This window comes from Crinia signifera, chromosome 4 (assembly GCF_055691185.1).
Source record: "Crinia signifera chromosome 4, ASM5569118v1, whole genome shotgun sequence".
In the NCBI taxonomy this organism is placed as follows: Eukaryota; Metazoa; Chordata; class Amphibia; order Anura; family Myobatrachidae; genus Crinia; species Crinia signifera.
The window spans coordinates 196,272,357-196,297,759 of record NC_139220.1 but is presented as its reverse complement, the minus strand read 5'-3'; the positions used below and the strand labels follow the sequence as shown (position 1 = coordinate 196,297,759).

The 25,403-nt window shown below is 40.9% G+C and overlaps 1 long non-coding RNA gene across 1 annotated transcript in view; it reads right to left on the bottom strand.

The window, feature by feature from the left end:
* Positions 1 to 25,403, bottom strand: part of LOC146074819 (uncharacterized) — a 119,142-nt gene that overhangs the window by 40,902 nt on the left and 52,837 nt on the right. Inside the window, exon 2 of the long non-coding RNA XR_014473459.1 lies at positions 24,224 to 24,381. This is a non-coding gene — a long non-coding RNA (uncharacterized LOC146074819). The remainder of the gene's footprint in view (positions 1 to 24,223; positions 24,382 to 25,403) is intronic.

Sequence of the window (25,403 nt, the reverse complement as noted above, 5' to 3'; positions counted from 1 at the left end):
GCTCTTACCACTAAAATAGGCACAAACATCACTTTTGGATACGGAGAAATTTCATTTTCACAGTATTGATCACCTAAGGCAAAGCACAGCGGGGACCAAATCTTTCAAATGGATATCAAAATGTTTTCAAACTTCCGTACATTTTTGAAAAGCATAATAAATTCCCTAGCCCCCTAGCTGACATACACCAAAAGTCACAGATTAATGCTTACAGACATGCTATCGGTGTATACACTTGAGGAACTTGACTAAATAAAAGTTTTTGCATAAGTGCATCTATCTACCAAATCCTAGGGCTCCTAGGTGTGAACCCTCAGAAACACCACTTGAAAAATATACATCTCCAGAACATGCAATATTACTCATTTATCTGTTTTTTATCTGTTTTTTTTTTTTATATTCTTACTAACATTTCTATTTTTTTTTTGTTAGTTCTGGGAATTAGCAGAATGAATAATCACATAATGTTATTGGCAAGAAGACAGCTATGACTCTACTGTAAATTTCTTAGGAAAAGGCAGGGTATCCTTTCCCTTAAAAATCGCATTGCAATGGTCACCAAATATTACACCCTGTCATATTGAATAGCAGAAATCTTCATTACTTTTCAGGCAACAAATATTACATAATGAGGCACCCACACACCGGATGAGAAACATGATAAAACAAGATAGCGTCCACTTTCGAAAGTATTGTACAGTATACATGATTATGGAATTAATCATCAACCAAAGTATTGAGTTCCTAGATCAGTGGAATGTTAGAACAATCCCTCTATATGTGTTTTTAGCATGCCTGAATAATGTGTCATTTTCCCTCAGCGACTTTACCAGGACAGGTGTATTATGAAGAATCTCTCTTATACAACTACATTAACACTGACATGCTGTTAAGACATGTATTAAGTTTAACAGGGCACAAAGTCATAATACAATATAGTAGCATACAAGTTATCAAGACCAAGATATGCAGTGTGAATCTAAATTGACCAGATGTAGGGAAATTGGGCCGCTAAGTTTTTATTTATAACATTTGTTTCTCAATGCATTTAATGGAACATTCCCTGGACAAATGAAAAGTCAATGTGGACTGTAATCTTCAAAGATAAAAAGAAACGGTACTCCTACCAGTATGTGCGAATGTCAGCGGCCAAGTGCAACAAGCAGCATCCCAATAGTCGCTCTTCTCAGCCTCAAGAACACTTTGCTATGAAAAAGGGGACTGCACAGTATGCAAGCTCTGTCGTGGTGGAAAACAGTTTCATCTAAGTCATGTAAGTACTGGGACAGTAAGCCGGTGAGGTCTGAGGTTTCGCACAAAGTTACATGAAACAGAAGGGAGAATAAGAAACTATAGGAGTTTCCTTGACTCATAACGTAGAAATGATATTCCAAAAAGATGTATAAATCCATATCCATTAGGAGATCACTGAATGCATGATTTTACAGATATTCAACAACGTTTTCCAAATAAAAAAAAGAAATGATTTGTAAGTGTAACTGGTGTTAAGTTTATACATTTGATTCTAGTTGAAATGAAAAGCTGCAAAATCCGCAGCTTTGCTTGTCATATATATGCCGTTGCCAGCCACAAACACCCACCCCAGTTCGCATGCTGAATATCCCCACATGCATGCAAATGGATGTTTAGCATAAACATCCATTCACAGCCTTGCATGCAAGGACAAAATCATTCGATGGTCGCCGACCATTGAATGATTTTGCAAGCACCCGCAGATCTAAGACCCCTCTCGGGTGTGGTAGATCTGTGAGCTCCCTGTACAGGAAGCGGGTGGGCAGCTGACTTCAGCTGCCCGTCCCCCTGCACCTGAGTCACCATAGCATTTACATGGGAACACCCAGCGTTTTCACGGGGACACCAAACAAACAGAGGAGAGTATGGATTAGAATAAGGTCCTAGACTTAGAAGATAAAAGAAATGCAAAGACTCCAGCAACAGCATTCGTGATAACTCACAAGGTAGCACAATCCCAATGATGTCACATAGCATACTGTGTGTAGGATAAGACAAGCCTCTACCTTGGCACTCTATGCTGCCACTTTCTATATCAGGACATCCATGTGACCTGAAGTTTGCTTGGCCCATAGAATACACTTTGTTTCTGGTTCTATGCAGTAGAACCAGCCTAGACTCCAATGCCAACATATTTTTGATCATTTACTATCGTGTATCAGCACCGTCAGAAAATAATTAGTGAAATAATTAGTTTGTATGGTGTTACTATAAATACAAATTGTCCTTGGAAAGTAGGAACTAAGGAACCTCTGTGGTTGTGATACATTACCTACAGGGTGATGTTAAATAAGAAGTATAAGGAAAAGGAGACATATTGCGGAATTCGGAAGATAGAATACTAAAGTAGCATGCTCAATAATTTTGTGTCCATTTACTTTCCATAACACTTATACTGTTTGTACAAAATTCTCATTTAGCAAAGGGTTCAACGATCTTATACAACCAGGAAGTGTTCTGCCTTCCCAACAGTGTACCCCAAATGGCGATGACACACCCACATACCATCTGCATTTCTCTAGGGGACATAATGTTAGATGCAAGACAAAATATTTTTCATCCCTATCAACAATACAAACATTTCTATTTCTATTCAGCAAAAGCATAAAACAAGGCTGCATGTCAGGTATTGTAAATGTGTCTTTAGAGAATGCTAAACCATACCCTTTCAGCATAATATTTGATAAATACCTTAGAACAAAAAATACTTCACACATCTATACAATGACTCAGTACTGTGAAATGTTGACATGTAATAACAATTAGCGATGGAGACAGTGTGGTCAATTTCTCAAAGAGAAGTCAACGGTTACATGAATTTAAGTGCTGTGAACTGAAACTAGAGCTGTCTGGTACAATTTGAAAATGAGGCTACATTGAATTACAGTATGTAGATGTGAACTGAGTCAAATAATGATTTCAAATGTATTAGATTAACTATATTTGAGCTATAACCATTTTTACATTATTGGAGTATTAAAAAAAATGTTTTGTCAGTGAATTTAAAAAAACCCAGCTACTTGTTTAGTTTCACGGCGGCAGTTAAGTACTTAGCGTAGCGTCCCTTTCAGAATCGGCCTCCTGTTCCAGCGACCAGCGTAGTCTAATCCACGCGACCAGCGTAGTCAGTCAGAAGTAGCGTAGTGTAGTCAGTGTAGGTAGTATGTAGTCAGCGTAAGCGTCCCTGTAAAAATCGGGGTAGTGTTCCCGCGACTAGCGTAGTCCTCCTAGCGTCCCTGTCAAAAACAGCGTCTAGTTCTAGCGTAGTCATCGTAGTTAGTCAGAAGTAGCGTCCCTGTCAGAAACAGCATCTTATTCTCGTGGCGTAGTCAGTCAGCTGGTAGATTGAGCGGTACGCAGTTAGCATAGTCAGTCAGCTGTTAGATTCTGTGAGAGTCAGACCCATTTCAGTCATGGCTGCTGAAAAGCTCACTCTTTTCAACCTGCCCCAGACTGAGGAGGAGTCGGTGGCATTTCTGCAGAGCCACAAATTCCTGCCTGACACCCAGACCTGCCCCAATGGGCACCCTATGAGGCTCAGTGTCAGGGAGCAGCTGTGGCAAGAAGGTCAGTGTCAGGGCTGTGCAGTGGTTCAGAGGGTGGCATCTGACCTTTGTCACCCTGATCCGGTTCGTCTTCTGTTGGGCAGAGGAGCTGACCATCAACCACTTCTGTCAGCGACATCTGTTCATCTCACAGGCATCCACTGTCATCTACAACAACTTAATGCGGGAGGCCTGCACCGTTGACCTCCTGACGCAGCCTCACCGGCGAATTGGCGGCCCAGGCACCATCGTGGAAGTCGACGAAAGTTGTTTGTGAAACGGAAGAACCACGTTGGCCACATGATGCCCCAGCAGTGGATCTTCGGGGGCATCTCCAGGGAGACCGGAGAGTGCTTCATTATGGCAGTCGAGAGACGTGATGCCAGCACCCTCATTGCTGCCATCAAGAGGCACGTGCAACCGGGGACCACAATTTATACCGACTGCTGGCAGGCCTACAAGACGGAGCAGCTGGGTGAACCACCGGTACCACTTCATGGATCCGGAGAGCACGGTTCACACCCAGAACATTGAGAGGGTGTGGGGTTCCTGCAAGTGGCTCAATAAGCGCCAAAGGGGCACTGCGTGCCATCAGCTCCTACTCCTTCCTACTTGCAGCTCCTACTCCTTCCTACTTGCAGGAGTTCATCTGGAGGGAGACCCTTGGCGCAGAAGACCCCTTCCAGCGCATCCTGCACGTGCTGACCCTGCTCCCCCAGGCAGAGAAAGGCGAAGCCGCAGAGGCAGACAGAAATGCGTAGACTTCGGCTGCGGTTTCTGCCAGTGCATTTTCCGCAGAATTACTTTTTCTCATTTTTTGGTGTCTTTTTCTTCTATTTATTCATTGTATTGTCATTTCATCATTTTCCCTTGATTCTTATTCTTAATCTTAACTAAAATCCAGTTACCAGTTAACACAGGTTCTTGCCTTCATCTACAGCAATAGCCACCGTAACCCATACAAGAAGTGATTGCCATTTGTTCCAGCGGAGGTTTACCACCATTTGGTTAAAGTACCATCCCTTTTCTCCTTCCACCGTGGCAAAGAACTGGTTGGGAGGCACGTCACCTCCCTAAGGACCCAGTGACAAAATTCTAAAATCAGGAAGAAAACTTCTCCTCCTCACTCACTGGACGCCAATCCTTCACCACAACATATTGGACTTCCCCAGTACCGGCGGATACATAAAGGGTGACTATTTACACGCTCATGTTTTTATGAATTCATTTTTTCATCCATTTTTTTTATTTCCCCCCTCTTAGCAAGTGTCTGTTACAAATATTTAACAATTTTTATTATATACATTGTTTATTCTGATGCCATTCACCTATTAAATGTTGTTTTTTAACTGATACGTTTTCAATGCATGTTTAGCGCAGTTTACCCTTCCTGACCAGTTAACACATGTCATCATTACGGTCTCAGGTGTATTATATGGCAGTTGTGAATGTGTTCCTGAAACACCCCCATTACCCACGTCAGCCCAAAGCGTGGCGAGCGCACGCGTTACGCATCCTACCGACCTTTTCATACCCCCACTATCCACGTCGGCGTGGAGTTGATTTTAGCACAGCGATCCACCGAGCCCGAAGCGAGGAGAGGGGACGCAGAATACATGTGAAGTTACCTGCTTCATCTCGCCACGCTTCCGGCTTGGTGCGCTTGCCACACTTTATAAAATCAACTCTACACCGACGTGGATAGTGGGGGAATGAAAAGAGAGGTAGGATGCGTAACGCGTCCGCTCGCCAAGCTTCGGCTGGCGTGGATAGTGGAATAAACAAGGTCGACAGCTGTTACAATGACAAGTGTCATTGTCGACAGGTTTACTAGTATTTTTCTAATTTTTTTGGTCTGTGTATTTTTTGAATAATGCTGCACCCCCTATACCCGACTAAAATTTAGACGCTCTGGCGTCTAAATTTAGATGCACCCTTGTTAGCGGTTTGCGGAGCATCTAAATTTAGACGCTAGAGCGTCAAAATTTTTGACACACCCTTTTGTTAGCAGTTTGCCGGCACTGTACTTAGACGCTATAGCGTCTACATTTTAGACGCACCCTTTACACGCCAACTTTGTTAGCGGTTTGCCTGGGTGTCTAGTATAGATGCCCCCTTTGTTAGCTGTGTGCCGGGCTGTCTATTTCTCTGTGGCTGCTGGGCAGCCGCAGAGTCTCTACGCTGACAACGTAGTTCAAGGAAGCCTATAAGCTACGCTGATAACGTAGCTACACTGAAAACGTAGCTACACTGATAACGTAGCTTAGTGGGTGTCTAGTTTAGACGCCACCTTTGTTAGCGGTGTACAGGGCTGTCTATTTCTCTGTGAAACTACAAGTGCCACAATGACCTGTCAGCGCTGGGCTGCCGCGGAGTCACTACACTGACAACGTAGTTCAAGGCAGCCTGTGCCAGGATTCAAACATAGCGTACAGCTGCCGCCGTGAAACTGATAACGTAACTACGCTGATAACGTAGCTTATAGAAGTAAGCCAGCTGTTGGGCGTACAGCTGCCAGGATTCAAACGTAGCGTAGAGCTGCCACCGTGAAACTAAACAAGTATCAAAACCCATATTAACAATCAGCTACTTGGACAATGCAGTAATCATTTGCAATCTTACATTAATTTAAGGATTAATCATGCTATCCTCTCAATAAAAAAAATAAAAAATATAAAATTCTGAGAACCCAAGCTTAATCAGTTCAGTACAGGTTGAGTTTCCATTTTCCGAAATGCTCTAGACCACAACCATTTTAGATAAGGGATTTTTGCAGATTTCTGAATATATTTTTCTTTCATACTTACCTGATCCCCTGGTGGTGCCAAAATGGTCCCGCGACATCCACGGTGGCCATAGGAATCCTCTTCAGCATAATCCACTGTCCCAAAGATTCATTGCTCGACTGCACCAGTGACATCACCGGTGCACTGGTCCAATGCATCATTGGGACCAGGGTTGCTGCTGAAAAGGGTTCCGATGGCCGCCGTGGACACTAGCTGATGAGGTAAGTATGAAAAAAGGTGGTCGGTGGAGAAAAACCCTGAAATATTCAAAAAAAAACACAGTTTTCGGAATATTTCAGTTTTTTGGGATATATGTATAAGGGAGACCTGTATACATTTTTATGGAACTGCTTAACCCAGTTTTACACTGTATAAGAATGTGCACATTTCTGTCAAGTTCCAGGTGATAAATAATACAGGTTTTACAAACAAAATTTAATTTGAAAAGAGTTTACAAATTTTCTATACATGCGTTTGAGTACATTACTATTATTTTATTAACTATCTTATACCCCTAAAGGGGGTATTCCATCTGTGCAGGCATAAGATCGTTAATTTCACCCTATGTAATCTAAGTGATGATTTTTTGCCTGGGTGAAAAATCCAGCACCGGCAAAAACCATGACATTTGGCAAATTTTCTGCAAATCCACGTGTTTTGGCAAATTTGCAGCTGCTTTTGTTTATGCCGATTCGACCAAAAAAAACCCCGTAAAATGGCATAGGCAAAAATGGGTGAAGACGCCCATGATTGAATACTGATTTGGGAATCATTGAATAATCCCTATGACTTAATATGGTTTGTGCAGCTGCTAGGCCATTTATCAGGGATCTCTTTAGTCACTAAAGCTTCTCAAAATGAAAATTGCTGTCTATCATTTTCTAGGATGCAGATAGACAGAATCTGATTGGTTGCTATGTTCAACATCACCACTTTTCATTTTAAGATACTTGACTACATTCACCCCATAGAATCTGGCATAAGTGCCCATACCTATGTGATAACACCTGATAACAGAGTAATTTACCAGGTGACTAACACAGTTAACAGATGAATGGCAGTAAGAATCAAACTTATACAATTTGATTATCGGAGCTTGATCAATGAATCTGTATTCAAGATTATTTCTAAAGATGATACATAATATTTTTACAATACAATCCAAGTAAAACTATCATATAATGGCACTAATGAACTCACTACAATTGTTAATATAATTTAAAATTTGAATAAATGTTTCAATATCACTTCACAGTCAGAGTATATAATAATTATGACATATAAGAAAAAAATGCATTGGATAATAGCAATAGGTACAAATGTAGAAACATAACATATCATTGGGAACAGTTTGTTGGGTTAGACTCAAGTTATCTCATCAAGGATAAGACATGTTGTTGACAAATAATTGTATTATAACAGACACACAGTGGTGCTGAGACATATGAGGGCCCGATCCAGTAAAAAACTCTCCAATTCGGTGCAATCACTGAGAAAATGATTTATGTGTTTGGAGGATCAAATGTATCAATTTTTTATAAGGGAAATGGTTGTAACCATAGCATGATGCTACCCTTTGGTTGTGGTACACCCTATTTGCCCACATAATTACTTGTACACAGTCTGCTTGCCCACAATGTCTAAAAATTGGTGTAAATACAAACCTCTCATATTATGGTCTAGTATGAACTAGGACTGGCCAGGTCTCCTGCCCAAATAGAACAAACAGATAAAACTAACCTTCCAATCAAACTAAAGATACATGTAGACTGTAACTAGGGAATTTTTTTCAAAAGTGGACAACCCCATTAACACTTCATTGAAAGAAAAAAAATCCCTTCATGAAACATTAATACAAAAAAGCCCAAGAAGCATTTCTGACTTGTGTCTTTGCAAGAAACTTAACTCCCCCACCCACCTAATACTGTAATTTGACTTCATAGTGAATACATAAGTCATTTTTAGGAGATATTTTATTACATACAAATCACCGGAAAAAAAACTATTACAATTATATTGATCACAAAGTTCTCCTGTTAGTGAGATGAAGCAACTATAGTTTCTAACATCAGCTTAATTTAAACTTTTATGTAAGCTATCTACCACGAGTCGACCACTATGGTGAGATAATTGTAAAGATAGCTTATACGGTATTTGTTTGAAGTAAGCTTCAAGTAAGCATACTGGTTTAATGACCTGCCTCACTCGGTGATCTGTGGAAGCTATCGACTACACTTCTAAGGCCATAGAGCGATCCCATTATATATATCTTAAAGAGAATGGACAGATTGAGAACACTACACTATATGGTAGTATATGGTAGTTTTTCTTGTTTCCTCCATATCTAACATGAAAAACTATGAGGAAAGGATTCCTTGTCTTGATAAGAATTTGGCAAGATGAGATAATTACAAAGGACTTTTTATGTAATGTATGTTCTTAAACTCATTTATGTTCTTCATCTTGTAGCGTGATAAGACTGTATAGCACACCCCCTAGTTTTAGATGGGAGGAACTTGGTAGATAAAAAGGTAATTATGAATTTAGGAATATATCTCCCAGCTTTGGCTGGGTGGGAAGACAGACAGTCTTGAAATTAGATGTTTGGACTCATAGGAAGTGCTGGGATCCAAAGCCACACTCCCATTTTAATCAGCCTTTATTCACCACTTGCAGAGCACAAAGAGGGGGCCTCCCAACCACAACTGCAGACCATAGGTGAGACAACAGGACAGTGCCCAAAACACTAGACTGTCACGCGAAAATAGAGACAGTTGGGAGGTATGGTGGCATAAATTCCTAATATAAGAATATTCTGATACATTTGTCTCAAAATTAATGCAAACTCAAGAAATATGCAATAGGGTCAGAATGTCTTTATTAGTACTTATATATGTATGAAGGCTGCTCTGCTGAGTGGCTGCAGTTTCCAAGGTAATACAGTATATGGACTGACCGCAAAGAAATGATACAGGGAAACTAGAATAAATCTTTTGGCTACTTTTAAAGGTAGTGTGAGTGGGTTGTTCTTCACAACACGAGTGAAGCAGATCTTTACCAGTAGGTCTACCAATAGTACATCCCATATCAACTGATGAAACCATGTGACCCAGTTACTGCTGAAAGACCATCATTCTAAAATTGGATTTTCCACTGGACAAAATTGGCATCCGATTGTCAGCTGTTTGGGCACAGATATGCAGCAATTTCTTCTGAAACAATTAAACTAGTCATACTATTTCCTGCTTGGAAGCTTTCATCACACCTTAAACCCAATACTACATTGACACTTCAAAATAATGTTTAATGTACATAAGTTTAAAACAGGTTATTAGTTTCAAAACGTGAGGAACAGACCTGTATAACACAAACTAGATCTAATCTGCATCTAATCTACATTATCGCAATGAAAAACAACAAAACATATACTTAGAAACCTGTTTCATGTAAGAACTTCATTTTTATATAGAAGTGCTTATGGCAACACTGTCTTCCTACCTCCATTTGGCATAAATCCACATTTCTATTTTGTGCTATTGGGGACTGTGTTCCTACCACTATCTAATTCCCAATCTGAGCTTCTTGACTGCCACCATATTGCTTCTCATACCAGGTAGGGCAGATGTACTAAGTCTTGGGGAGTGATATAGTGGAGAGACATAAAGTACCAGCCAATCAGCTGCTAACTGCCATGTTACAGGCTATGTTTGAAGATCGCCCTCTACTTTATCACTCTCCAAGGTTTATTAATCTGCCCCACTATGACACGTCCTCCATCGCACACAGGCCAGTCATCATTTACATAATAAACTACAAGAACTATATAATAAAAGCACACCTCTATATGCATTCACCAAAAATCACAAACCCCCCAAAAAAAACATATATATTACTGAAGTATCAAAAAAGCACGCTAGGGCCCTTTTCACTTAAAGCAGATTAGCCAGAATATTGCCAGAGCAACCGGTGCTCTGGCTCAGTGTGACAGTCGTGACCTGGATCATGCATCCTATAGTGTTCAATCTAGCACCCTGTACCTGTCACAGCCCTTGCAGTTCTTCTTTCCTTCCTGGAGGGTCGATCTCTGCTCTGGTGCTTCTAGAACACTTTGGTCTATATTACAGTGCTCGGTACTTATATGTTAGTTGGGCGCCTGTTACATAGTTTGCATAGTGGTGTATTGAGAATACCAATACAGCACTATGCTGGCTACGTAACTTACACAAATGATGTAAGTGACGCAAATCACGTAACTGGAGCCCTGCTAACACATAAAGGATCATATGCCCACTATCCACATCATACGCCCAGTGTCCTTGTGGGTGTGGAGTTAATTTTAGAAAGTGTGGCGTGCGCAGCGAGCCACCGAGCCCAAAGCGTGGCGAGCGGACGCAGATACATGTCCCCTCGCCACACTTCGGGCTCGGTGGCTCGCTACGCTCGCCACACTTTCTAAAATTAACTCTGCACCCACGTGGACTGTACGACACATATGATTGTGTAAGTGCATGTTGTGTGTGTGTGTATGTAGAGTGTGTGTAGTGTGCATGATACTTACCATCCACGATGTCCCCGGCGGCTCCGGCACTCTGCTACCCCCGCAGTCCCGCCCGCCATGACAGTCAGGCATGTATGCTATTAGCGTAGTGCCGCTGGGGGAGCTGGGAAACCATGTGCTGCTCCCCCAGCGGTGACTACGCTAAATCGACATTAGGCGGGTGCCCGGCAATGGCTACGCTGACAATGTAGCCAAAGCTACGTTGTCAGCGTAGCGTAGCCGGGCGCCCGGCTAACATATAAGTGCCCAGTGCTCTTTGATATAGAACTGCTTGAGTTGTGACAGGTGCAGAATGCTACAATGAACAACACATCTTGGGTCCTTTACCAGGATCATTGCCATTTCTGAACTGGGTTAGCACTTCAAGACTATCCCTTGTGTTCGGCCCAATACTGGTATTAATCAACAATATCCACTGGAGGTGTATTTGAGAGCAACGTGGCACTTGGTCCTTTTGATTACAAGCAAGAAATAAAGGGCCTGAGGAGCGGTAATGGCTGGTATCCGTTTTACCCCAAATTCAAGTCCTAGCAAGGTATGGGGGAAAGGGGGATCCTGTTGGGTTGGTTCGGACTTCAATCCAGGAATCATGGTAAAAAGTAGTAGCAATCCTTTCTTTTTTAAAGCATCTGCTGGAGAAGCTACTTATTTATTTATTTACAGTTTCTTATATAGTGCAGCAGATTCCGTTGCGCTTTACAAATGTTGACAACACTGAAAGAACACACTGGGTAAAACAGACAGACATCGAGGTTTGAGGGCCCTGCTGCAAGCTTACAATCTAAAGGGCCCCCAGTACTTATATTGAGCCTAACCCTGTAGCCTAAGTTCTAACCCCCACCAGAGGGCTGGTCATATTTCTCTTTTCTTCTGTACCAGAGAAATATGCATGTCCAAAGCAACTTGTAGAATATCTTCAGCAGTGGAAAAGTTCTACATCAGCATTCCAAAGCAAATACCTTTTCAAAAGGGGACATGTTTAATTTACCAACAACCTGAGTTTTATATACAGCAGGGTTGCCGACTTTTTATGTCTCCTCTCCGGGAGAAGCCCGGAGAGGAGACTTTCAGCTGCAGCTCGGGGGGCGGGGCTTGAGCTTTACATCATTAAGCCCCGCCCCAGGATGGTAAAACCCCCCAATTCACGGATCTCCGTGGAGGGGGCGTGGCTAAAATGACGCGATTTTAGCTCCGCCCCTCTGAGACCCGCGGATTGACGGATTTCAATCCAAAAGTATGGGGAAGACGCCGCAATCGGGGGGTGGCGTGGGGGTCCCCCGGAATCCGGGAGGTTTGCCCACCTTTCCGGGGGGCCGGGAGGAGGACCCGATTTTCGGGATCCTCCCGGTAATTCCGGGAGGGTCGGCAACCCTGATATACAGTAGTGCTTTTCAGTTAGTACAATACTGTAGTGCAGTTACAGTACAGCAATCACAAGAAATATATTCTTACATCAATATGTATATCCTGATTGCTAATCAGACATATGTCAGGAGATAGCACAAATTCTCCATAGTACACTATTCATTGCAATAAATTCTCCTTCAACTATACATTTATTGCTACAGCTAGCATATTTATAAACATGCCTAAGTATTGGTCCTATTGCTGACTGGATTAAAACATGGCAGGTCTTCTTACAATGATAAATTCACAAATAATGATAAATTCAAGTTTGTACGAATACCTGTCCGGCTCTACGTTTGGTAAATAATGATTAGAAATGCTTTTATTTTGACTCACAGTTATTTAAGTATACGTATGCAAAATCAAAAGCAAATAACATGCCTCAATTTCCATAGGGTCCAAGGAAGTGGAGGACAAGTTGAATACCAAGTTTTTGGTCATCTTGCGGTACGCCGCCCTCCTTTGCCTTTCGCTTTGTTGGCCTCGCCGCGTCCTGCCCCTCGACCGCGGCCGGCCGGAGGCTTGAGGGAAGCACGGGTGATTGCCCCTAAAGGGTGGGCATTGCTGGAGGTAGATGGTGTTTGCACGTCATTCTCACTAGCGGACGTGCTAGTGCCCTCATAATCAGTATAGTATTGTTTTCTTGGGCGTCTCTCATACGGCTTTCTCCCTCCCTGGGGCCTCTCAGTGCTGAGCCACTGGTACACTCTGTTTTGTTCGTAATCGAGTGACACTTTGCGGCGTTTTTCACGTTTAAAGGCCAACAAAGCGAAAGGCAAAGGAGGGCGGCGTGCCGCAAGATGACCAAAGACTTGGTATTCAACTTGTCCTCCACTCCCTTGGACCCTATGGAAATTGAGGTACTGTCCAAGGGTTTATCATTTGTACCTTCTTCTTCACGTGACAAGTTTCAGTGGCGGGTGGATTGTTTTAGATTTGGTCGTTCATTGAGATTGAAAGAACACTTTGGCCAACAAGAGTCTAGAAGTGAGCACCCCCCTGAGATTCCAGCCCAGCTCAAAAGGCTACTACCCCGTTCTTCTTTTGACCCCCAAACCCACAACCCTTCTGTTAAGGCCTTTACTAGGATGATGGAGGCACTAGGATGATGGAGGCATCAGCTGACACTGAACTGTCTGGGGTGCACTTGTCCCATAACTTGTCTGTGGCTGAAAGGACTGCCTTGCGGGCTCTATGTGACAGATCTGATATTGTTATACGCAAGGCAGATAAGGGTGGTTCTGTAGTGGTGCAGGACTTGAGCAAATATGTTTCTGAATGTCAACGTCAATTATCTGATGTATCAATTTATGACAGCTTACAGAAGGACCCCTCCGTTGGATTTAAGGCGGAGTTAGATGGTATCTTAAATGTTGCATTTAGCACAGGTGTGATTTCTGAAAATGTCTGCAGTGTGTTACAGACCTCATTCCCTATAACACCTTTATTCTACACCTTACCCAAGGTGCATAAGGGATTGGTAGATCCCCATGGTAGGCCTATAATCTCTGCCAGGGGGTCACTATATCACCCTGTGTCCACATATTTGGATGCATATTTGAATCCTTGTATTCAGCAAACTGCTGCATATCTCAAGGATACTAATATGCTTATAAAGAAATTGCAGGAGGTAGTTAACTGGCCAGATGACATGCTGCTTTGCAGCGCTGATGTAACAAGCCTCTATATGTGCATCCCCCATCAGGAGGGGATGGAGGCCACCCGCAACTTGTTACACAATAATTCATGTTATACTGGTCCTCCTATTGAATTTTTATGCAACTGTTGTCTCTCACGCTAAATAGAAACTACTTCACCTTTGATGGCCAGATGTTTAGACAGTGCCTAGGCTGTGCGATGGGGTCCCCAGTGGCCCCATCGTATGCTAATGCCTACATGTGTGATATTGATAACAAATTATTTTTGGATGGCCCGATGAAAGGTGAAGTATTGCTATATTTGAGGTACATTGACGACCTCCTGATTTTTTGGGGGGGGTCTGAGAGTTCATTGATACAGCTGTTTGAACAACATAATGCCTCTGCTAGCCCAGTTAAATTCACTTTCTCAATTAGTAAGCATACAGTCAACTTTTTGGATGTGAAGATGACCCTGGTTGACAATAAATTGTCCACATCCATATACGTAAAGGAATTGGATCGCAACACATTGTTGCGACACGAGAGCTGCCATCCGTTACCTTTACGCAAAGGTCTACCCTTTTCTCAATTGTTGAGAGTAAGGCGGATCACTAGTGACCCAGAACAAACTGTGACTGACCTCAATATAATGCAGGACAAATTCAAGCAACGTGGTTATAGAAAGAAAGATCTTGATATGGTTAAAAAGAAAGTTTTGGAGACCCCTAGGGAAGCGGTTTTAAATCCTATTGTGAAAAACATCAAAGCACAAGAAAAATTACCCTGGGTCAACCAATATGCGGTTGATAGTCCAGAAGTCACAAAACAAGTCAAACAATATTGGCCATTAATCACGTCTGATAAAACCTTACCTGGCTTGAACAAGATGCAAATTATGCCTGCTTATAAAAGATCGAGGAACTTAAATGACATGTTGGTTAAGCTAGATATAAGTGAATTGACTAAAAAGGCAGCACCTGTGCATTTTTTGACCAGACAGGCTGGTTGTTACAGATGTGTGGGATGTACCACTTGCAGGGCTCTGCTTGTGGGTAACTTCATCAGTCATCCCCATACCGGCAGAAAAATCCCTATCAAATTTGCCGTTACCTGCTCCACCAAATACGTTGTTTACGTTCTGTCCTGTCCATGTGGGCTTAACTACGTGGGTAAGACAGAATGCCAATTCAAAGAGAGAATGGCGAATCACCGCTATGCCATCAGACAGGCCCTGTCTAGTGGCACTAGCGATCAACCAGTGGCTAGACACTGTGTTCCTTTGGGACACAGTGTTGCTAGCCTGAGATCAAAAATTATTGATCATGTGCCTTTGCCAGCGCGGGGTGGCAACAGGGGTAGGCTCCTTCTTCAAGCGGAAGCCCGCTGGATATTTGCTCTAGATACCCTGTCACCGAGGGGACTTAATGAGCAGCATGGGCTGCATAGTTTTTTGTAGCCTTCTCAATGTATAATACCACTTTATTTGCAGAGTACGCAATGTATCATATTATTATTGTTGTCATGACGATGCAGCATAATGTTTAAATGTTTTTTGTTTTGTCTGTAATTTTTAAATGTATTGTCCATTTCTTATATTCACGTTTTTTACTATTTATTCACATTCTGTTTCAGTTGCTATGGCAACCTTATGCCCTGTGAAAGTCCCGTACGTGTTCCACGTATAGTAACGTCTGGCAGCGCTGATGTCATCAAGTAGCGCCCGGGATGAATGACGCGTCATTTGACGCGACCCGGAAGTGCACGGACGCCATCAGGCAATCGGCACTTACAGCGTGGATGCGGCAGGTGGACGGACACAGGTGAGTATGATTATTGTGTTGAGGGGTGGGTCCCTAAGGGGGTATTTATTGTGCACATGTACTACTGTGTGGTTGTACCCTGACGACGAGCCAAGGCTCGAAACACTGTGTTGGTGCATACACCTGATTCTGCAATAAAGCAGTACTTTGATTGAATTTTCGTCTCCGAGTGCCACCTTGCTTCTGCTGTATATATATATATATATATATATATATATATATATATATATATATATATATATATATATATATATACACGATTCCAAAGGAAAGAATGGCACTCAGGAGGCAAATGACGATACAAAGAAAGCAAGTATATTGTCAAGCTTTCGGGGAGTTGAACCCCTTCTTCAGGACAAAACAACCTACAGCCCAGTGTGTATATAGATATATATACACACACACAAATGATTTGCTTTCACTTCACAAGAGGAATCGGTGACAGCATTCTTGTGATCATCAGAGCAAAACAAATGCAGCTTGTTGCCATAATATGTATTTAATATAAGATAAGAAAGAACACAGGAATCAAGTTGGTTAGTGTTTAACAATCTTCTGGTGACTATCCATAACACTCCTTAATGTTTTCACTGTATAAAATAATTATATTTATTACCTAATTTGCAACCATGAAACAATTATTTTGATTGAACATTCAAATGTTGTTAGAAAAGGAGGCAAAGCTAACGGAAGAAATGTTAAATATAGCGGCACATATTAGCACGTCAGAGCTGCAGGGCTGTCATTTTCCAGTATCTGTAATAAATTAATGCTATGCTTGCAAAGATTGCTAAGTTTAGCTAATGAAATATAAATGTACAAAAAAGGCTACTTCGCCACTTGCTAAAACATCTTTGAGAATCTACTGTAAAATTAGTACAAAAAAATGTGACAATATGCTACACAAAGCATTAGCTATAATTATTGTCCTATGCATTTGGTATAATCAGGGAAAATTGTTTGCAGTCTTCAAAAACTAATACTGTCTAAACACAGTACAGATTAAGGCCAGTATTCAATGCTCCTGATTCACCGGGGTTTTTTTTCGGCGAATCGGGCTGTTTTCACTCCTTGCGGTGAATCTTTTTCACTGAAAATCTGATTCACCCTATTCAATGTTCACTGTTCGGCAAAAGCTGTGTTTTATATACATTGTACGGTCCTGTTCTATACTGTCTTGCATTGGGGTTGAGAAGGGGTGGGGTTGATTATTATGTAGATAGTTCTCACTCAGGGCGGGATGTATTAATATACATCGCCGCCCTTCGCCTGGCAGCCGCCGCGATGCTGCCGCATATGTACTAACAAATGCGGCTAGCATCGGGTTGCGGTGACGGAGACCACGCGATACCTGTGATGTGGTCTGCGGGGGTCTCCGTCACATCCCGGCGGCTGCCAGTGTCCCCCTGCGTCTCCTCCTCCCCCCTGCAGCTGGATGTCCTCCTGGCTGTGACACCTGCTGGGGAGGAGGAGATCAGGAGGACCGGAGGGGGGGGGGGGGGGCGCACGGACGGCGATAGAAGCCCTCTGGGTGGCGATACCCTGCCAAGCGAAAACGGGGCAGACGGGTAATGGTAAATAGGAAAATGCGGTAAAACCCCTGTTTTACCGCATTTTCCCTTTAGTACATCCCGTCCTCTGTGTGCAATTGGGATACAAAATGTTTTTTTTTTCCTCACCAGAATTACCCCTCCCTTTTGGCACCTGAGTGACATCACCTCTGATTGAGCAGCTTACCAACAAATGTGTTGTGTAGTTGAGAGAGGCATACATGGGTCAGCATTAGGAGGGATTGCTGACTCCTGAGTGCCATTGGAGAAGCCAGGGGTATCTCCAGGTAAGCTGACTCTCAGATGTTGTAAGCCATTATCATGTGGCCTTACACTGGGCTATTAGACCCAGACATATATGTTATTGTTTATGCTTCAACCTATGGCCCTCCAGATGTTGTGAAACTACATGTTCCAACATGCATTGCCACATTTTTCCTATAAGAGCATGCCAAAACTGTCAGGGCATGCTGGGAAATGTAGTTCCACAACATCTGGAGGGCCACAGGTTGAAGACCTGTGGTTTATGGGATGGGTTTGAGAGTGTGATTCCCTCTTTGTTGGTATGGCTGGGCTGCTCCAGGTTAGCACACCCTAACACTTTATTAACACTTATGTTTTTCCCTATCACATTGTATGTATTATTTTAATCACACCTTCACTCCCTTACATAGCACTTATGTGCTTCTTATTAACCCTTACTAACTTTCATTTGTGTGCTGCCCTGGAGTAGTCAGCCTGTGCCAGCATGTTAGGGGCCCACACCCATACCCAATATTGGGGACCCCCAGTGACAAAGAGATGCCTTGATGTACGGCCTGGGGCTTAGCCCTATATCTGCAGATATATGCAACCAAGATCTCTGTATTATCTGATTATTATGGAGATATTTCTCACTCAGTGTGCAATTGGGATACAAAATGTTTTTTTTCCTAACCAGAATTACCCCTCCCTTTTGGCACCTGAATGACATCACAATCTGATTGAGCAGCTTGCCAACAAATGTGTTGTGGGGTTGAGAAGGGGCAGATGAAAAAGAACAAGTTGAAGACAAGAAGGGAAATAAAGACAATAACTACATTATGCTGTGCTAATTTATTAAATATAACATTAAAATGTAGCCCACTGTAATTGTGCACTTATTAGTTGTGGTGGGTGTGGTATGTAAGTTTGACACACATCATGTCACCATGCACCATGCTTATGTAACATGTTTATATGGATGCTACATAACAGAATGTCAACCCAACTTCCCTGGTGGCCCAGCCACTACTGGTCCTAGTGGCTGCAGTCTTCTTCCAGGACCCAGTGTTCATGTGACCAACACTTCCAGCGGTGACCTATGCTGAGCTAAGGTTCAGTTAATTTTCTCCTCCTAACCTCGCGGCAGCCTAAATTTACCACTCCCACACCCAAATAGCAACCCTTTATCGGTGCCTAACTCTGACAATATTCTAAACATTTAACATGTCCTGGCTGTTGGAATCTATATGGTCCAGAGGCAGACAGCCTCACAATCCCAAAGGATCTCGATACGTATATTAACCCTCTACAATATCAACATTTGTACTGTTAAAATGTTGGCTTTCTTCATAGAGTGGGAGGGATTGAAGTTAGGATTAGCTATATATGCACCACCAAAAGCCACAGCGAATCACCTGACCTCTTCCCTGCTAAGTAACTATTTTTAGTCCACCGTGGACATTTTGGCAACATGCTAATAATTTTGCTTTAGCACAACAATTTGTTTCTTATCTCAACACTAACCACTTTGGACTCACCTTCACTAGCACTATTAGTCACAAAGAGATTACCTTCTTGGATATTGCACTCTCGGCCGAAGGGGAGTCAATTCGGACATTGACATACAAAAAGGAAGTCGATTGTAATAATTTTCTAAATTATAGGAGTAGCCACCACCGTCCATGGATCAATAACATCCCTAAAAGCCAATATCTCAGAATCAGACGGAATTGTTCCAATGAGTCGGATTTTATCAGACAGGCAGAGGAACTAACACTGGCTTTCATTGAATCTGGTTACCCCCCACAACTTTTATGGGAGGCTAAAAGAGAAGCGCTAGCAAGTTTACAAATTTCGATCTTAACTAAAACTAATAACAAAAACCCTAAGTCTAATTCAGCTTATTCAGAAGACCTCACACCAATTTTTGTTTCCAAATTCAATACCCACTCCAGACAACTTAAAAACATCATAAACAAAAATGATAGAATTCTCAAAAGTGATACATTTTTGGTGAATGCTTTGGATGAACATCCCAGATTGGTTTTCAAAAAGAATGCCTCTCTGAAAAACTGTTTGGCACCCAGCCATTTTTTACCAGACCCTCAAAAAAATGACCCTATACATAAAAATAAAAACCAAGGATGCTTTAAGTGTATGAGATCTAGATGCATCACTTGCAAATTTTTAAAAACTGGCAGCCAATTTTGTTCCTCCTCTACTGGTAACCTATATACAATCAACAACCACATAGATTGTTCTTCGACCTATATCATTTATTTGGTTACATGCACATGTGGAGCACAATATGTGGGACGTACTACCCGCACTTTAAATATTAGATTTCTAGAACATAGAAGAAATATTTTGAAAGGGGTCCAAACTCACAGTCTGTCTCGGCATATTAAATCTAGACATCATGGTAATTTAGAGAATTTAAAAGTTCAGGGTATTGAGAAGATCAAGATTACATTCAGGGGAGGCGATAGGTTTAACCACCTTTGTAGGAAAGAAGCCTACTGGATTTTTGCATTAAATACACTCTATCCAGCAGGCCTTAACGAATCAATCGAGTTAAATAATGTTTGATGGATGGTTATTCTAAGATGGTTATTCTAAGAAAATTCCCCCCCCCCCCCCCTGTTCCTTCATCTGCTCTACCGCTAGGTATTGAACTATATTTTTCTTTGTAGTTCTATTTATGTATTTCTTTTGTTGTTATATATTTTTCTTACACAAAAAAAAAAAAAAAACAACAACATTTTTTAATTAAAGTCTTTCAATATAACTAGCATTATAATTTTGGAGTATAAATGTTGACGATGCTCCTACTTAAGATTATGTGATTATCCACTTTATATGTGTTCATATGTGTACATAATTGACAAACTAATCTATGTATCCCCATTATGGACCAACCCCCCCATCGAATATGTATGCTAATCTGTTTGATTCCTACTAAACCTGACCTGATGGAGACATAATGGATCATGTCTATACATAAATACTATTATTAATGACACCCACTAGTAAATGTTTGGACCATATTGTTTCCCCCCCTTTTTATTTACACAAGAGATATTAAACTTCTGAATTGAATTGATTGGTTTTATTTCATATATATCAAAAATCCTTCATATCATATTTTGAATACGAATGGAGACAGCTAAATTTTCATATAAACCATCCCTCACAAAATTCCTACTAAATGGAATATTTGTTGGGTTATACCTAAATAAAAATAAAAACAAAATATTGTATGAGATTAACCAATTTAATTCGATCCACCATTAAATATTAAAAATAGAAAAATAAAAATAAAGATTAATATTAAAGAGAATTTCTGATGGATTCGAACCCACGCAGCTACGTGTTATCCACAGTAAAAGCCTGACACCTTACCACCTGAGCCATAGCTCCGGTGAATAAATTCTAACAATTAGATCTACAGTAATTGTCTCTCCATCATGTTTTATTCATTCAAGCGATGCCATTCCTGCTCTATTTGACTTAATAAAGTTCTCGTATATATTTTCATTATTGTATATTTGTGTTTGTTTCTATATTTAAATACAATTGTTTATCTATCTGTTTAGCTAAACAAAAACGCTCCTTTCATAAAAGTTGTTTACCTAATTGCTCCACCTTCAACTCCCCACAACTCTGAATGAGTTAAAACACACCTGGACTGTTCTAACAGGTCTCCCGATTAGCCCTGTCTGATTGGACACTTGGTCTGTTAAATACCGGAGGTCTTATGCACCCAAATCATCCCCTTCTGATGAAACCGCTATTGTTCCACAGCGGAGAAACGCGTCAAGGATTAACTGCAAGGCACTGACTACCCTGTCAGCTCTCTGCCCAGACTGCCTGTCATTCATTACGAGCAGCCGCTCGGAAACTTCACCACCACGATCCAGTGAAGCTGGACCTCGTACCTGCTAATTTGGAAGCCTTTTAACGGAGCACCTGGAAACACCTCTCAGGTCAGTGCGGGCTCACTCCCTGCTCAATCTCCACCGGCGGCCCGCGGGTTGTAGTTTGAGCCGCACGGAAGAACCAACATCCTCCTGGCGACCGCAGGCTTATGAGAACCAATTCAGCAAAACTACAGAGGTAGTATGAGCAAAAATTCTTTGAGGGTCCCTCATCACACTAACTATTGGAAAATCTCTTTGTCATTTTGACATCTAGTGGCACGCCATTCCTTGTCATTTTACAACAAATGAACTGACACTTATTTGAAAGAACTCATTCAACGTGATGTCACCCCATAAAGATCTGTCTCTTTATTAATTCAGGCATTCATTTGGAGCTGAGTCTGACCCATTAATGAGAAGTCTTGATTATTCCCCTATCTTATTAGGAGCTTAATATATTGTTGTCATTGTTTTTATATGTACTGCATTTTTATATTTAGTAAAATATATTTTTTATTAATCAAATATTTCTCAGGTGTGTGGCGCTCTCTATTTTTTCACCCTTATATATATATATATATATGCATGAATACAGATTTATCTTATTCAATTAATTACTGTGAAATATTCTCTCCCCTCTTGCTACTATAGTCAATTTCCAGAATTGCATTTGGGAGCAGCCGTACTATCAATTTAATTATTAAACTTTTAGGAAAATTTCTTAAATACCTTTATATGTATATATAGATTAAAGGGTGGAGCAATTTTCTAATTATTGCGCCTGATTGTTTCTGTTGTTTTTAACATGCTAATAATGTTGACATTTCATCAGTGCAAAAGGACTTAGTCCGAAATGCATCTTGCCAAGTACCCGATTGTCCGTGGAGGGGACTTTTCTGCCGATTATTAACCTGCAACAGTGAGTCTAAGCTTGGCGGCTAAGCACTCTGGATGTGGAGATAGCCGCCTAAAAGCACACACACACCAGCCTTATATGGTATGCTCATTATCTGTACTGTAAGAAAACTGCAAATATTGTATGGACCTTACCAGTATATGGTAACACATGATATACCTCCGTCTGCGCTGTATGCACTTTGTATTTATACGGCTTGAAATTGATACCCCTAATTTTTTACTTTTCATTATTGATTTTGAATAAAACCTTGCATGCATTGTCAGTTTAAGTTTTTCCTACTATTGTGGACAATTTGAATAATCAATGTCAATGTTGACATGGTGAAAATATACTACAACCCACATGTACAGGTTTTGTATACTGTTGATATTTCTCATCACAATGTACTGTTATCTGCAAATAGCCAAGGTGACTGGAAACAAGAAACTATACAGTTTTAAATTATAGCTCAAAGAATACAAATGATTACAAAAGCCCAAATTACAAGCAGATTTACTCGTTTTGATTTTGTTAGAAGGATTAAATCAGCCCACCCTCCACCAGGCACTGTGCAGCATATACTGTCTGGCTCAGACCGGACAGTAACTGCTAGTACAGATTATAGTATTATATACTGTATCTGCTCTGTATGTTTCATAAGTACAATAATTGTGCTACTTATTTTAAGATAAAACTTGCCAATCTGGCAACCTGGATCTGCAGCCTTTACAACAGCAGGCCGCCCTGACAACTCGTTGTAACCCCATACCTGCGGGACATAAACAAATTGAAAAAACAAATTGCAAACACTCATAAACAGATCATTTATGTACGTAAACTGTGAAGCTAGGGCGTAGGGCGTGCTGCAATAAATTGCTGTGATGATAGAAGATTGGCATTGGACATAAAGGATGTTTGGCATTGTAGGTGTAAAACACGCAGCATGCCTGCTTTTGGGTACTGCTAGCTAGTTATGATTTTGGTTGTATACTATATTGGGGCATATGTATAAAGCAGAGTTTGCCGGAAATCCTCTGAAATTCTTTAAAAAATTCTATATGAATTTAGCATCAGATTTATGAATTAAGATGGTAAATCAGAGGTTTCTATGGGAACTGAAAAATGATGTGACATACTGTACCATACTGTTTTGCATCTATGGCCCCAATAGCAAAACTGTGAATTTAGATAGAGATAGCAACTACAACCTATAAGCACTTTTTCCCAAAGCTTTTACATTATATATTAGGGGCAGCACGGATGGTGTAATGGTTAGCATTACTGCCTCACAGCACTGAGATCATGGGTTAGATTCCCACCATGGCTCTAACTGTGCGGAGTTTGTATATTCTCCCCGTACTTGTATGGGTTTACTCCGGTTTCCTCCCACAATCCAAAAATATACTGGTAGGTTAATTGGCTTCCAACAAAATTAACCTTAGAATGTCTGTGTGTGCCTGTACATGTGGTAGGTAATATAGATTGTAAGCTCCACTGGGGCAGGGACTGATGTGAATGATCAAATATTCTCTGTGAAATATGTATGCGCTATATAAGGAACTGTTAATAAATAAATATTAAATAAAAAACAAAAAACATATGTTCAAATGTAAATAAATTGTGAAGTTTTGTACTGTTTTATTTCACACAATAAATAATAAAGTGTATACTATTTACTTTCATTCATCACTTTTAATTTAAACACACAGAATTAAATAAAATAACCATACCAACCACAGGTCAATCAAATGACCAGCTATTTTGATGCACATTTTATATACAGCACAACAGGGAAATAATAATTATGAATAAATTAGCCATACCTTGAAATGCTACCCAATGCTATTTTAAAGATATTCTCCTATGCAGACATCTCTTTACAATCTGTTCTCCATTGCTTGATGTAATCCACAATCTGGTTTCCTATGTGCCTTCTGTAGGGAAGATCAGTCCATTGAAAAGGTGCAATATATCCTGATGCCTGCAAATAGTTAAAAATAACACGTTACCAACCCAAACTTGAGAGCTCCATGAAGTATAAAAATACAATTTACAGACACAGAAACAAATCTATAAAACCCATTGAAACAAAATCTCATATAAACACGTATAAAACAATCTATGAAAGCATGATAGAAATATTATATAAATAAAAGCATGATAGAAATATTATATAAATAAACAGAAGTAGTACCCTCATGTACACATTACACCACACAGCAGTAGTACCCCATGTACATTACACTACACAGTAGTAGAACCCCATATACAAAAGTTACATCACACAGTAGTAGTACCCCATGTACACGTTTCACCAGAGCAGTGGTACCTCATACATATATTACACCACACAGTATTAGAACCCCATGTACATTGAGCTACACAGTAGTAATAAACCCATGCAAACATTACACCAAACAGTAATAGTACACCATGTACACACGTTACACCACACAGTAGAAACCCATGTACAGTACATTATGCCTCATAGTGTTCCCTCTAGGATTCTTTGACAGGGTGCTGCACCCTACCCATAAAGTATTAGTACTCCATATACACGTTACACCTAGTAGTAGTACCCCCTTACATGTTATGCCACAAAGTAGTGGTACCCATTATACATTTTACACCAAAAAGTAATACCCCATGTAAACATTACTCCACACAGTAGAAGTACCCTATGTACACATTACACCACACTTACAGATTACACCACACAGCATTAGTATCCCATATACACTTAAAACCACCACTCTGTAGTGGAACCCCACATACACATGTCACAGAGTAGTGGTATTATACACATCATGCCAAACAGTAGTAGCACCCTTTATACACATTATGCCACACAGGAATAGTACCCATGCGTGAGCTTCACATCCAAATATGTAAATGTTACAAAGAAGAATATGGCATTCCACTTTAGTTTAACCTCCCCAATCCTTTCCCCAAATCCAATAAAAAAAAAAATGCAACCTGTTTTAAAACTTGTTGTGTATGATA